This window comes from Salvelinus namaycush, chromosome 2 (genome assembly GCF_016432855.1).
Source record: "Salvelinus namaycush isolate Seneca chromosome 2, SaNama_1.0, whole genome shotgun sequence".
Classification (NCBI taxonomy): Eukaryota; Metazoa; Chordata; class Actinopteri; order Salmoniformes; family Salmonidae; genus Salvelinus; species Salvelinus namaycush.
In genome coordinates, this window is record NC_052308.1 from 45,100,564 (window position 1) to 45,114,110 (window position 13,547).

Sequence of the window (13,547 nt, forward strand, 5' to 3'; positions counted from 1 at the left end):
GGTCACAAGACGCAGGCCTCCTAATTGTCCCTAGAATATCTAAGCAAACAGCTGGAGGCAGGGCTTTCTCCTATAGATCTCCATTTTTATGGAATGGTCTGCCTACCCATGTGAGAGACGCAGACTCGGTCTCAACCTTTAAATCTTTACTGAAGACTTATCTCTTCAGTAGGTCATATGATTGAGTGTAGTCTGGCCCAGGAGTGTGAAGGTGAACGGAAAGGCTCTGGAGCAACGAACCGCCCTTGCTGTCTCTTCCTGGCCGGTTCCCCTCTCTCCACTGTGATTCTCTGCCTCTAACCCTATTACAGGGGCTGAGTCACTGGCTTACTGGTGCTCTTTCATGGCATCCCTAGGAGGGGTGCGTCACTTGAGTGGGTTGAGTTACTGACGTGATCTTCCTGTCTGGGTTGGCACCCCCCCTTGGTTTGTGCTGTGGTGGAGATCTTTGTGGGCTATACTCGGCCTTGTCTCAGGATTGTAAGTTGGTGGTTGAAGATATCCCTCTAGTGGTGTGGGGGCTGTGCTTTGGCAAAGTGGGTGGGGTTATATCCTTCCTGTTTGGCCCTGTCCGGGGGTATCATCGGATGGGGCCACAGTGTCTCCTGACCCCTCCTGTCTCAGCCTCCAGTATTTATGCTGCAGTAGTTTATGTGTCGGGGGGCTAGGGTCAGTTGGTTATATCTGGAGTACTTCTCCTGTCTTATCCGGTGTCCTGTGTGAATTTAAGTATGCTCTCTCTAATTCTCTCCTTCTCTCTTTCTTTCTCTCTCTCGGAGGACCTGAGCCCTAGGACCATGCGTCAGGACTACCGGGCATGATGACTCCTTGCTGTCCCCAGTCCACCTGGCCTTGCTGCTGTTCCAGTTTCAACTGTTCTGCATGCGGCTATGGAACCCTGACCTGTCCACCGGACGTGCTACCTGTCCCAGACCTGCTGTTTTCAACTCTCTAGAGACCGCAGCAGCGGTAGAGATACTCTTAATGATCGGCTATGAAAAGCCAACTGACATTTACTCCTGATTATTATTTGACCATGCTGGTCATTTATGAACATTTGAACATCTTGGCCATGTTCTGTTATAATCTCCACCCAGCACAGCCAGAAGATGACTGGCCACCCCTCATAGCCTGGTTCCTCTCTAGGTTTCTTCCTAGGTTTTGGCCTTTCTAGGGAGTTTTTCCTAGCCACCGTGCTTCTACACCTGCATTGCTTGCTGTTTGGGGTTTTAGGCTGGGTTTCTGTACAGCACTTTGAGATATCAGCTGATGTAAGAAGGGCTATATAAATACATTTGATTTGATGCTTCACGGTTGGAATGGTGTTCTTCGGCTTGCAAGCCACCCTCTTTTTCCTCCAAACATAACGATGGTCATTATGGCCAAACAGTTATATTTTGTTTCATCAGACCAGAGGATATTTCTCCAAAAATATACAATCCTTGTCCCCACGTGCAGTTGCAAACCGTAGTCTGGCTTTTTTTATGGCGATTTTGGAGCAGTGGCTTCTTCCTTGCTGAGCGGCCTTTCAGGTTATGTCGATATAGGACTTGTTATACTGTGGATATAGATACTTTTGTACCTGTTTCCTCCAGCATCTTCACAAGGTCCTTTGCTGTTGTTCTGGGATTGATTTGCACTTTTCGCACTAAAGTACGTTCATCTCTAGGAGACAGAATGTGTCTCCTTCCTGAGCGGTATGATGGCTGCGTGGTCCCATGGTGTTTATACTTGCGTACTATTGTTTGTACAGATGAACGTGGTACCTTCAGGTGTTTGGAAATTGCTCCCAAGGATGAACCAGACTTGTGGAGGTCTACAATTTTTTTTCTGAGGTCTTGACTGATTTCTTTTGATTTTCCCATGATGTCAAGCAGAGGCACTGAGTTTGAAGGTAGGCCTTGAAATACATCCACCGTTACACCTCCAATTGACTTAAATTATGTCAATTAGCCTATCAGAAGCTTCTAAAGCCATGACATAATTTTCTGGAATTCTCCAAGCTGTTTAAAGGCACAGTCAACTTAGTGTATCTAAACTTCTGACCCATTGGAATTGTGATACAGTGAATTATAAGTGAAATAATCTGTCTGTAAATAATTGATGGAAAGATTACTTGTGTCATGCACAAAGTAGATGTCCTAACCGACTTGCCAAAACCATAGTTTGTTAACAAGACATTTGTGGAGTGGTTGAAAAACAAGTTTTAATGACTCCAACCTAAGTGTATGTAAACTTCCGACTTCAACTGTAGGTGTGTGGGGGTAAAAAGTAGGGGCAGAAACAAACATGGCCATGCCTTTCTTAATTTGGGAGCTCCCTTAATGGCCAGATTCGGGTACCTTTACACGTGCAGAATTTCACTAACTGCTCTCCCAAGACAGCAGGCCTAAGGAAGCATTTCAAAGGGAGAGATACAGAATCATTGTTAAACTCATTAGAATACTTGGTAGTGGACATTCCATCAGTCCTGGAAGAGAAAATAAACATTTTGTTAGTTTTCACTATGCTACATGTTCATCAGTCCTAAAAATACAACATTCTCAATCAGTCCTAAAAATGCAATATTCTGTACTACTAGGCCTAAGTACCTCCTTCCTTTTTTCCAATCTAGCTTACTGCATTTTGGCAATAAGCCTCGATAAAACTATGCATACATGCAGTATAATCATACTAGAGACACATCAAGTGATACAGGGTCCCATTAACCCAGTTAGGGCTAGTATGCCAGCCTGCTAGCTAGTCAGTAGCCAGCTAGTGCAACCCAACTTTGTTCAGTTGTTGTTGAGTTTGTTATATTGGCATGCTAACTTCATAATAAATTATGCATCTTAGCTAACATGAGTATTTTTATCTTCCTGTCACACTCACACTGTCTAATTCTTCTTCATCATCATATTCTTCTTCTATGATATAATGGCGGTCCGTAAACAAACGTTAAAGGTGCATGCTGCCACCTACTATGCTGGAGTGTGTGGTCAATCACGCTTTACAACATTAGCTCCACATTTCTAAATCATCAGTACTTCTGAGAAATAGTCTAATCCTTTCTTTGTGCTGCCAACCTAGGCTGTAAACACAGCCCCTAAGCCTCATGAATATTCTATGAGGCGGTGTGTGCTGCCGGATATGAACAAAATTAGATTTGTTTTCCACTATGGTGCTGTCTGCACAACGCATCACTGGGGGCAAACTACCTGCCCTCCATGACACCTACAGCACCCAATGTCACAAGGCCAAAAAGATCAAGGACAACAACCACCCAAGCCACTACCTGTTCACACCGCTACCATCCAGAAGGCAAGGTCAGTACAGGTGCATCAAAGCTGGGACCGAGAGACTGAAAAACAGCTTCTATCTCAAGGCCATCACACTGCTAAACAGCAATCACTAACTCAGAGAGGCTGCTGCCTTCATTGAGACCCAATCACTGGCCACTTTAATGGATCACTAGTCACTTTAAACAATGCCACTTTAATAATGTTTACATATCTTACATTACTCATATATGTATATACTGTATTTTATACCATCTACTCCATCTTGCCTATGCCGCTCAGCCATCGCACATCCAGATATTTATATGTACATATTCTCATTCACCCCTTTAGATGCGTGTGTATTAGGTAGTCATTGGGGAATTGTTAGATTACTTGTTAGATATTGCTGCACTGTCAGAACAAGCATTCCAAAATTGGATTTACTTCCTTCAGACTGAAATACTGTCAAAACTACTGTCAGACTGATTTGTAATAGACTAATAGACCATAAATAAAACAAGTAAACATTGGCAGTTGATTAAATAACTTGACATAGTGGGGTCACAAATGTTTTTTTATATCAAAATGGGGTTACAGGACAAAAAGGTTTAGGAACCCCTGCTTTATCTTTTCCTCACTACTAGCTAACTATTGACAACAAAATGATCAGCAGCAATTAAAAATATCTAGTACAGTGCTCTCCAACCTTGTTCCCGGATAGCTACCTTTTTGCTCGAACCCAAGTTGTAACTATCTGATTCAGCTTATCAACCAGGTAATTATTAGAATCAGGTGCGCTAGATTAGGGTTGGAACGAAAACCTACAGGACTGTATAGACAGCAGCACATCTTTCGCATGGCCCAGCGCTGCTCTTACTTAAACTATATGTATCATGACACAAGGCGAGACCCAGATGCAGACACAGGAGGCAGATGGTTGGAGTCTTACAATATTTATTAATCCAATAGGGTAAGGCAAGAGAATGGTCGTGGACAGGCAAAAGGGTCAAAACCAGTTCAGAGTCCAAAAGGTACTGAAGGGCAGGCAGTGTCAAGGCAGGCAGGCGGCAAAGTAGTCCAGAGTCAGGCAGCGGTCAAAACCGGGAAGACAATCAAAAAGAGAATGGATGGTGGATGGTGCTGTGTGCACTTTTCGAAGGATGGATCCCAGTCGGTCCGGGGCTGTGCGATGCGGGGGGTCGGGGGTGGTCTGCCGGGCATTGGGATGACAACCCAACTCGAGATGGGGGCTTTTGGCGGGTGGAATAGTGGGGACCAATTGGAGGTTTGCTTAGTGGAGATGCAAATGTCATGGTACAACTATATAGACACTCAATCATTATGTTACTTTTTAATAGGACGTTTACAAACATATATTTTGATAAAAATAATTGAAAGGTGTGTCTCATTATGGTAAGTGGTGAAATAAGTATAGCCAGTTACAATTGTAATGGCTTAGCAGATAATAAGAAAAGACGATCAGTATTTACCTGGCTAAAAGAGAAGGATTATAATATCTACTGTTTACAGGAAACCCATTCGACAGTTTTAGATGAAGTTTTGTGGAAAAAGAACTGGGGGGGCGAAATATATTTCTCCCATGGGCAAAGAAGTTCAAAAGGGGTGATGGTTTTAATTAATAATAACTTTGATCCAAATGTGCAACTTGTCCAAACAGATCCTCAAGGTAGATGGATTATTTTAAATATGTTATTGGACAATAAACATATATGGCTTATTAACCTATACGGTCCGAATAATGATGATCCAAGCTTCTTTGACAATATATATAAGAATGTATCAACTCTACAAGCAACACTAGACTCTATTATTATAGTGGGAGATTTTAATACGGTCTTAAATACCTCTATGGACCGGAAAGGAAATCACACTACAAACTATCACCCTCAGCCACTTAAGGAAATCAGGAATGTCATGGATATATTGGAATTAGTGGATATATGGAGACTTAAATACCCTGACCTAGTGAGATATACATGGCGGAGGCTTAATCAAGCTAGTCGCCTTGACTACTTTCTTATATCATTCTCTCTGGCACCAAAAGTTAAAAAGTGTTTGATAGGGGACAGAATGCGGTCGGACCATCACATAATTGGCATATATATTACTCTTACAGAATTTCCACGTGGGCGAGGATATTGGAAATTTAATCAAAGCCTACTAGATGATAAATTGTTTAGAACTAGGACAGAAGAATTTATAACTGACTTTTTTAGACATAACATAGGTACAGCAGATCCCCATATTGTATGGGACACTTTTAAGTGTGCCTTTAGAGGCCATGCAATTCAGTACTCATCTATAAAACAAAAGCAATTTCGATCAAAAGAGTCCATATTAACAAAGGAAATTGAAGGACTAACAGTACAGTTAGATAACAATAAAAACGGTACCATAGAGGCACAGAATAAGTTAGAGGAAAAACAAAAAGAAATGGAGGAACTTATTCAAGAAAGATCCAGTGTAATATATTACAAAAATAAAGCGAACTGGATGGAATATGGGGAAAAATGCACCAAATTCTTTTTCAATCTTCAATATAGAAATGCTACCAAAAAAAACGTATTAAAACTTGTTACAAATGATGGAGTCACGCATGATTCACCAAATGATATTTTGAAAGAGGAAGTAAAGTACTTTAAGAATATATTTTCGTTTCAGGCTCCTCCATCTCCACTAACTGAAACTAATTGTATGGATTTTTTCCCTAATAATAATGTAAAATTAACATCTGTACAGAAAGACTCATGTGAAGGCCTAATTACAGAGGAGGAACTACTTGATGCAATTGGGGCCTTTAAGGATGGGAAAACTCCAGGACTGGATGGCATACCAGTGGAAGTATACAAACATTTTTTTGATATACTCAAAGGACCATTATTAGCTTGTTTTAACCACTCCTATATAAATGATAGATTATCAGACACGCAACAAGAAGGTGTGATATCATTACATTTACATTTAAGTCATTTAGCAGACGCTCTTATCCAGAGCGACTTACAAATTGGAAAGTTCATACATATTCATCCTGGTCCCCCCGTGGGAATTGAACCCTGGTCCCCCCGTGGGAATTGAACCCACAACCCTGGCGTTGCAAGCGCCATGCTCTACCAACTGAGCCACACGGGACCATTATTACTGAAACAGGACCCAAGTGGTATATATAAAGATCCAGTCCATTTAAAAAATTGGAGACCTCTTACACTTCAGTGTTGTGATGCAAAAATCCTAGCAAAATGCTTGGCGCATAGAATAAAAAAAGTTTTGTCAGATATTATTCATCCTAATCAGACAGGTTTTTTACATGGACGATACATTGGAGATAATATAAGGCAAGTACTGGAAACAATGGAACACTATGAAATATCGGGGACACCAGGCCTGGTTTTCATAGCTGATTTTGAAAAGGCCTTTGATAAAGTACGACTGGAGTTTATATATAAATGCCTAGAATATTTCAATTTTGGGGAATCTCTTATAAAATGGGTAAAAATTATGTATAGTAACCCTAGGTGTAAAATAGTAAATAATGGCTACATCTCAGAAAGTTTTAAACTATCTAGAGGAGTAAAACAAGGTTGTCCACTATCGGCATATCTATTTATTATTGCCATCGAAATGTTAGCTGTTAAAATTAGATCAAACATTAATATTAAGGGATTAGAAATCCAGGGCCTAAAAACTAAGGTGTCATTGTACGCTGATGATTCGTGTTTTCTTTTAAAACCACAACTAGAATCTCTCCACGGCCTCTTAGAGGATCTAGATACATTTGCTATCCTCTCTGGATTAAAACCAAATTATGATAAATGTACCATATTACGTATTGGATCACTAAAAAATACACATTTTACATTGCCATGTAGTTTACCAATTAAATGGTCTGGCGGTGATGTGGACATACTCGGTATACAAATCCCAAAAGAAAGAAATGATCTCACTCCAATAAATTTTTATAGAAAGTTAGCAAAAATAGATAAGATCTTGCTACCATGGAAAGGAAAATACCTGTCTATTTGTGGGAAAATCACCCTGATTAACTCTTTAATCATATCACAGTTTACCTATTTTCTTATGGTTTTGCCTACACCTAGTGACCTGCTTTTTAAATTATATGAACAAAAAATATTCAATTTTATTTGGAACGGCAAGCCAGATAAAATTAAAAGGGCCTATTTATATAACGAATATGAATTCGGAGGGCAGAAATTATTAAATATTAAAGCATTAGACCTCTCACTAAAGGCATCAGTCATACAAAAGTTATACTTAAATCCAAACTGGTTCTCTAGTAGATTGGTACGAATGTCTCATCCTATGTTTAAGAAGGGCCTTTTTCCCTTTATTCAGATTACACCTGCTCACTTTCGGTTGCTTGAAAAGGAAATAATCTCCAAAATATCTTTATTTTTTAAACAAGCCTTAGAAAGTTGGTTGCAATTTCAGTTTAATCCACCTGAAAGGACGGAACAAATAGTACAACAAATCTTGTGGTTAAATTCAAATATAGTAATTGATAAAAAAACTGTATTTATCGAAGAAATGTTTAAAAAAGGTATAATTTTTGTGAATGATATCATAAATAGGACTGGTGGAGTAATGTCACACATGCAGCTAACACAGACATATGGAAATGTCTGCTCTACCCAAAATTACAACCAATTAATTGCAGCATTACCACAAAAATGGAAGAGGCAGGTGGAAGGGGATAAAAGTAAGGAACTTGTATGTCGGCCTTATATTAAAGAACATAAATGGTTAAAGAAAAGTGTGATAAATAAAAACATATACCAATTTCATTTAAGGACCAAAAAACTTACAGCTGTGCCATATAAATTGCAAAATAGTTGGGAAGAGATTTTCGATGTACCCATTCCATGGCACATGGTTTATGAATTGATACGCAAAACAACGCCGGATTCAAAACTTCGAATTTTTCAATTTAAATTATTGTACAAAATTCTTGCAACTAATAGAATGTTATATATATGGGGGATACAATCTTCCCAGCTCTGTAGATTCTGCTGTGAGGAGGCAGAGTCATTAGACCATTTATTTTGGTATTGTCCGCATGTAGCTCGTTTTTGGTCACAGGTCCAGGAATGGTTGAAGAAATGCAACATTTGCGTAGAACTAAAGCTACAGATAGCAATACTGGGGGATTTGAAAAGCCATAGTCAATCAATCAATAATATAATAATTATTTTAGCAAAAAAATTTATTTTTAATTTACAATCCGTGGAAGCTATGAGAATAGGAAGATTCAAATCTTTTGTGAAGCATCACAGCACAGTTGAAAAATATATGGCAAATAAAAATCCGAAATGGATGATGTTGGAAGATAGATGGGAAAGGTTGAGTGGAGCTGAAGGGTGGGACTAATAACAAGATAAACAATGTAGGGCATACGGGATCTGTGAAATGTGTATAGGTGCGGAGCTATTGTGAAATAGCACAGTTACAAGTGGAAATCAAACTGGATGGACAACAGAAATAGAGGAAGGACTAAGAACAAACAAGAGAGAACTATTATAAAGTAGACTGTGTCTGTAAAATGTGTATAAGATGTATAAATTGAAGGTAAAAACAGAAATGTTTATCAGTTTACTCCAATTGGGGGATCGGTGGTAGGGTTTGCGGGGAATAATAATAAAGGTTAAAAAAAAAAAAAAAAAAAAAAAAAAAAAAAAGAGAATCGCAAAAGGAGAACGGTAAAAACATGCTGGTTGACTTGACTAACATACAAGACGAACTGGCATATAGAGTCAGGAAACACAGGGATAAATACACTGGAGAAAATAAGCAACACCTGGAGGGGGTGGAGACAATCACAGGAACACGTGAAACAGATCAGGGTGTGATAATATGAGTCACATACTCACTCAATGGCTGTCCCCAGTCCACCTGGCCTTGCTGCTGTTCCAGTTTCAACTGTTCTGCCTGCGGTTATGGAACCCCTACCTGTCCCAGACCTGCTGCTTTCAACTCTTAATGATCGGCTATGAAAAGCCAACTGACATTTATTCCTGATCATTATTTGACCATGCTTGTCATTTATGAACATTTTGAAAATCTTGGCTCTCTCTAATTCTCTCCTTCTCTCTTTCTTTCTCTCTCTCGGAGGACCTGAGCCCTAGGACCATACGTCAGGACTACCGGGCATGATGACTCCTTGCTGTCCCCAGTCCACCTGGCCTTGCTGCTATTCCAGTTTCAACTGTTCTGCCTGCGGTTATGGAACCCCTACCTGTCCCAGACCTGCTGTTTTCAACTCTTAATGATCGGCTATGAAAAGCCAACTGACATTTATTCCTGATTATTATTTGACCATGCTTGTCACTTATGAACATTTTGAACATCTTGGCCATGTTCTGTTATAATCTCCACCCGGCACAGCCAGAAGAGGACTGGCCACCCCTCATAGCCTGGTTCCTCTCTAGGTTTCTTCCTAGGTTTTGGCCTTTCTAGGGAGTTTTTCCTAGCCACCGTGCTTCTACACCTGCATTACTTGCTGTTTGGGGTTTTAGGCTGGGTTTCTGTACAGCACTTCGAGATATTAGCTGATGTACGAAGGGCTATATAAAATAAACTTGATTTGATTTGAATGGCTCAACATATGCCACTATCTATCACAGTAGACTGCAGCATTCAGCTATCGCAACACGCACTGTTGCCTTCACCTTAAATCATATGCACTCAGTCAATCACACATTCGATCATACATTTAATCACACATTGCCGGCACATGCATACCCAGTGCATCATCATTATGGCGTTTCACCAAAAGGTCCTTCACTCCTGCTAAAAAGAGCCATATCTTTCATTTGGAGTTTCTTCCTGCTGAGACTTCAATTTAATCCTTCACCTCAGCCATATCTGTCAGATGGAGCCTCAATTTAATCCTTCACCTCAGCCATATCTGTCAGATGGAGCCTCAATTTAATCCTTCACCTCAGCCATATCTGTCAGATGGAGCCTCAATGTAATCCTTCACCTCAGCCATATCTGTCAGATGGAGCCTCAAGTTAATCCTTCACCTCAGCCATATCTGCAGATGGAGCCTCAATTTAATCCTTCACCTCAGCCATATCTGTCAGATGGAGCCTCAATTTAATCCTTCAGCTCAGCCATATCTGTCAGATGAAGCCTCAATTTTATCCTTCACCTCAGCCATATCTGTCAGATGGAGCCTCAATTTAATCCTTCACCTCAGCCATATCTGTCAGATGGAGCCTCAAGTTAATCCTTCACCTCAGCCATATCTGCAGATGGAGCCTCTATTTAATCCTTCACCTCAGCCATATCTGTCAGATGGAGCCTCAAGTTAATCCTTCACCTCAGCCATATCTGCAGATGGAGACTCAATTTAATCCTTCACCTCAGCCATATCTGTCAGATGGAGCCTCAATTTAATCTTTCACCTCAGCCATATCTGTCAGATGGAGCCTCAATTTAATCCTTCAGCTCAGCCATATCTGCAGATGGAGCCTCAATTTAATCCTTCACCTCAGCCATATCTGCAGATGGAGCCTCAATTTAATCCTTCAGCTCAGCCATAACTGTCAGATGGAGCCTCAATTTAATCCTTCACCTCAGCCATACCTGTCAGATGGAGCCTCATGTTAATCCTTCACCTCAGCCATATCTGTCAGATCGAGCCTCAATTTAATCCTTCACCTCAGCCATATCTGCAGATGGAGCTAAAGCTTCAATTTAATTCTGCACTCTAACTACCGTTACAGTATTGCAAAACATTTGACTTATCTGGTTGACGTTTCACCCTTTGTTGCCTTGTGGCAAAGCATTAAATCAAGGCTGAGACCTTGGGGTTGAATAGACTATACAACTGGAACATCTTAATCGCTTAAGGACACCCATGGACGATTTTATGGCTCAAGGGCTCAGATACCAGTTACTTAGACCTGCTTTATGGTGACCTCAGGCATTAGAAAAGGTATCTCATTTGGGAATAATCATCAGAAAATAGAATTCCTAAAAGTAGTTATAGGTTAATCCAAAGAAATGTAAAAGGTCTAGTACATATTAGTATATTTGTTGAAATGTGTTTACATTTCCTTTCTGAAATGTTCTCAATGTGACAGATGACTACTTCATTTATTTTCTTTTTCAGCATCAGACTATCTGAGGAACGCTCAGGTCCGTTGTGTTATATCGAGGCGGAGTTGAATTTTTATAACTGGTTGCGAAATTTGCTAGCAAAAACACCATCAGTCGATTCTTGTAAAAATTTAAATTCTGAAAAGGCTTACCTGTACCTACAGTGCCCTAAAAAAGTATTCATACCCCTTGACTTATTCCACATTTTGTTGTGTTACAGCCTGAATTCAAAATGGATGAAATATATTTTATTTCTAACCCATCTACACACAATACCCCATAATGACAAAGTGAAAACATGTTTTTAGAAAATAATTATTAATTTAAGTTTGACTTAATCCACGACAGATTTAGCTAGAAAGATTCACTGCCAAAGATTATTCTGACATGTGTTAACTCAGGAGGTTGAATACTTATCTAATCAAGATTTAAATTAGTATTTTATTTGTATTTCTGACACATTTTTGAAAACATCTTCCACTTTCACATTACAGAGTATTTAGTGTAGATTGTTGACCAAAAAAATTACAATTAAATATATTTTAATCCCCCCAAAAAAGTAAAGTGATGTGAATACTTTCTGAAGGCACAAAACATTAGGAACACCTTCCTAATATTGAGTTGCACCTCCTTTTCCCTCATAGCAGCCTCAATTAGTCGGTGCATGGACTCTACAAGGTGTCGAAAGCATTCCACAGGGATGCTGGCCAATGTTGACTCCAAAGCTTCCCACAGTTGTGTCAAATTGGCTGGATGTCCTTTGTGTTGTGGACCATTCTTGACACACACGGGAAACTGTTGAGCATGAAAAACCCAGCAGCTTTGCAGTTCAAGACACACTCAAACTGGTGCACCTGGCACCTACTACCATTCCCCGTTCAAAGACTCTTAAATCTTTTGTCTTGCCCCTTCACCCTTTGAATGGCACACATACACAACCCATGTCTCAATTGTCTCAAGGCTTAAAATCCTTCTTTAACCTGTCTCATCCCCTTCTTCTACACTGATTGAAGGGGATTTAACAAGTGACATCAATAAGAGATCATAGCTTTCACCTGGATTTACCTGGTCAGTCTATGTATATTTGCAAGATGGGGCCGACAGAGAGGGTCGCCTCGCTTCTAGTCCTTAGGAAACCTTGCAGTATTTTGTTTTTTTATGTAATATTTCTTACATTGTTAACCCAGAAAATCTTAAGTGTTATTACATACAGCCGGGAAGAACTATTGGATATCAGAGCAACGTCAACTTACCAGCACTAAAACCAGGAATACGAATTTCCCGAAGTGGATCCTTTGTCCGTACCATCCAAGGCATTTAACTGATTCCAGAGGCTGACCCAAAACAACGTCACCACTGAAGAGGAAGACGGAGCGGCCTTCTGGTCAGACTTCAGAGGCGCACTCACCACCCACCGCTTCCAAGTATATTACTCGCTAATGTCCAGTCTCTAGATAACAAGGTAGACGAAATTAGGGCAAGGGTTGCTTTCCAGAGAGACATCAGGGATTGTAACATACTCTGTTTCATGGAAACATGGCTCTCTCTGGATATGCTGTCAGAGTAGGTACATCCACTGGGATTCTTTGTGCGTCGTGCCGACAGAAATAAACATCTCTCCGGGAAGAAGGAGGGCGGGAATGTATGTTCATGATTAACTCATGGTGTAATTGTAACAACTACAGGAACTCAAGTCCTTTTGTTCACCTGACCTTGAATTCCTCACAATCACATGCCGACCGTATTATCTCCCAAGAGAATTCTCGTCGGTTATTGTCACAGTCGTGTATATCCCCCGCTCATCAAGCCGATACCACGACGGCCCTCAAGGAACTTCACTGGACTCTATGCAAACTGGAAACCATATATCCTGAGGCTGCATTTATTGTAGCTGGGGATTTTAACAAAGCAAATTTGAGAACAAGTCTACCTAAATTCTATCAGCATATTGATTGTAGTACCCGCACTGGCAAAACATTGGATCACTGCTACTCTAACTTCCGGGATGCATACCAGGCCCTCCCCCGCCCTCCTTTCGGCAAATCTGACCACGACTCAATTTTGCTCCTCCCTTCCTATAGACAGAAACTCAAACAGGATGTACCCGTGACAAGGACTATTCAACGCTGGTCTGATTGTTTTGATCAC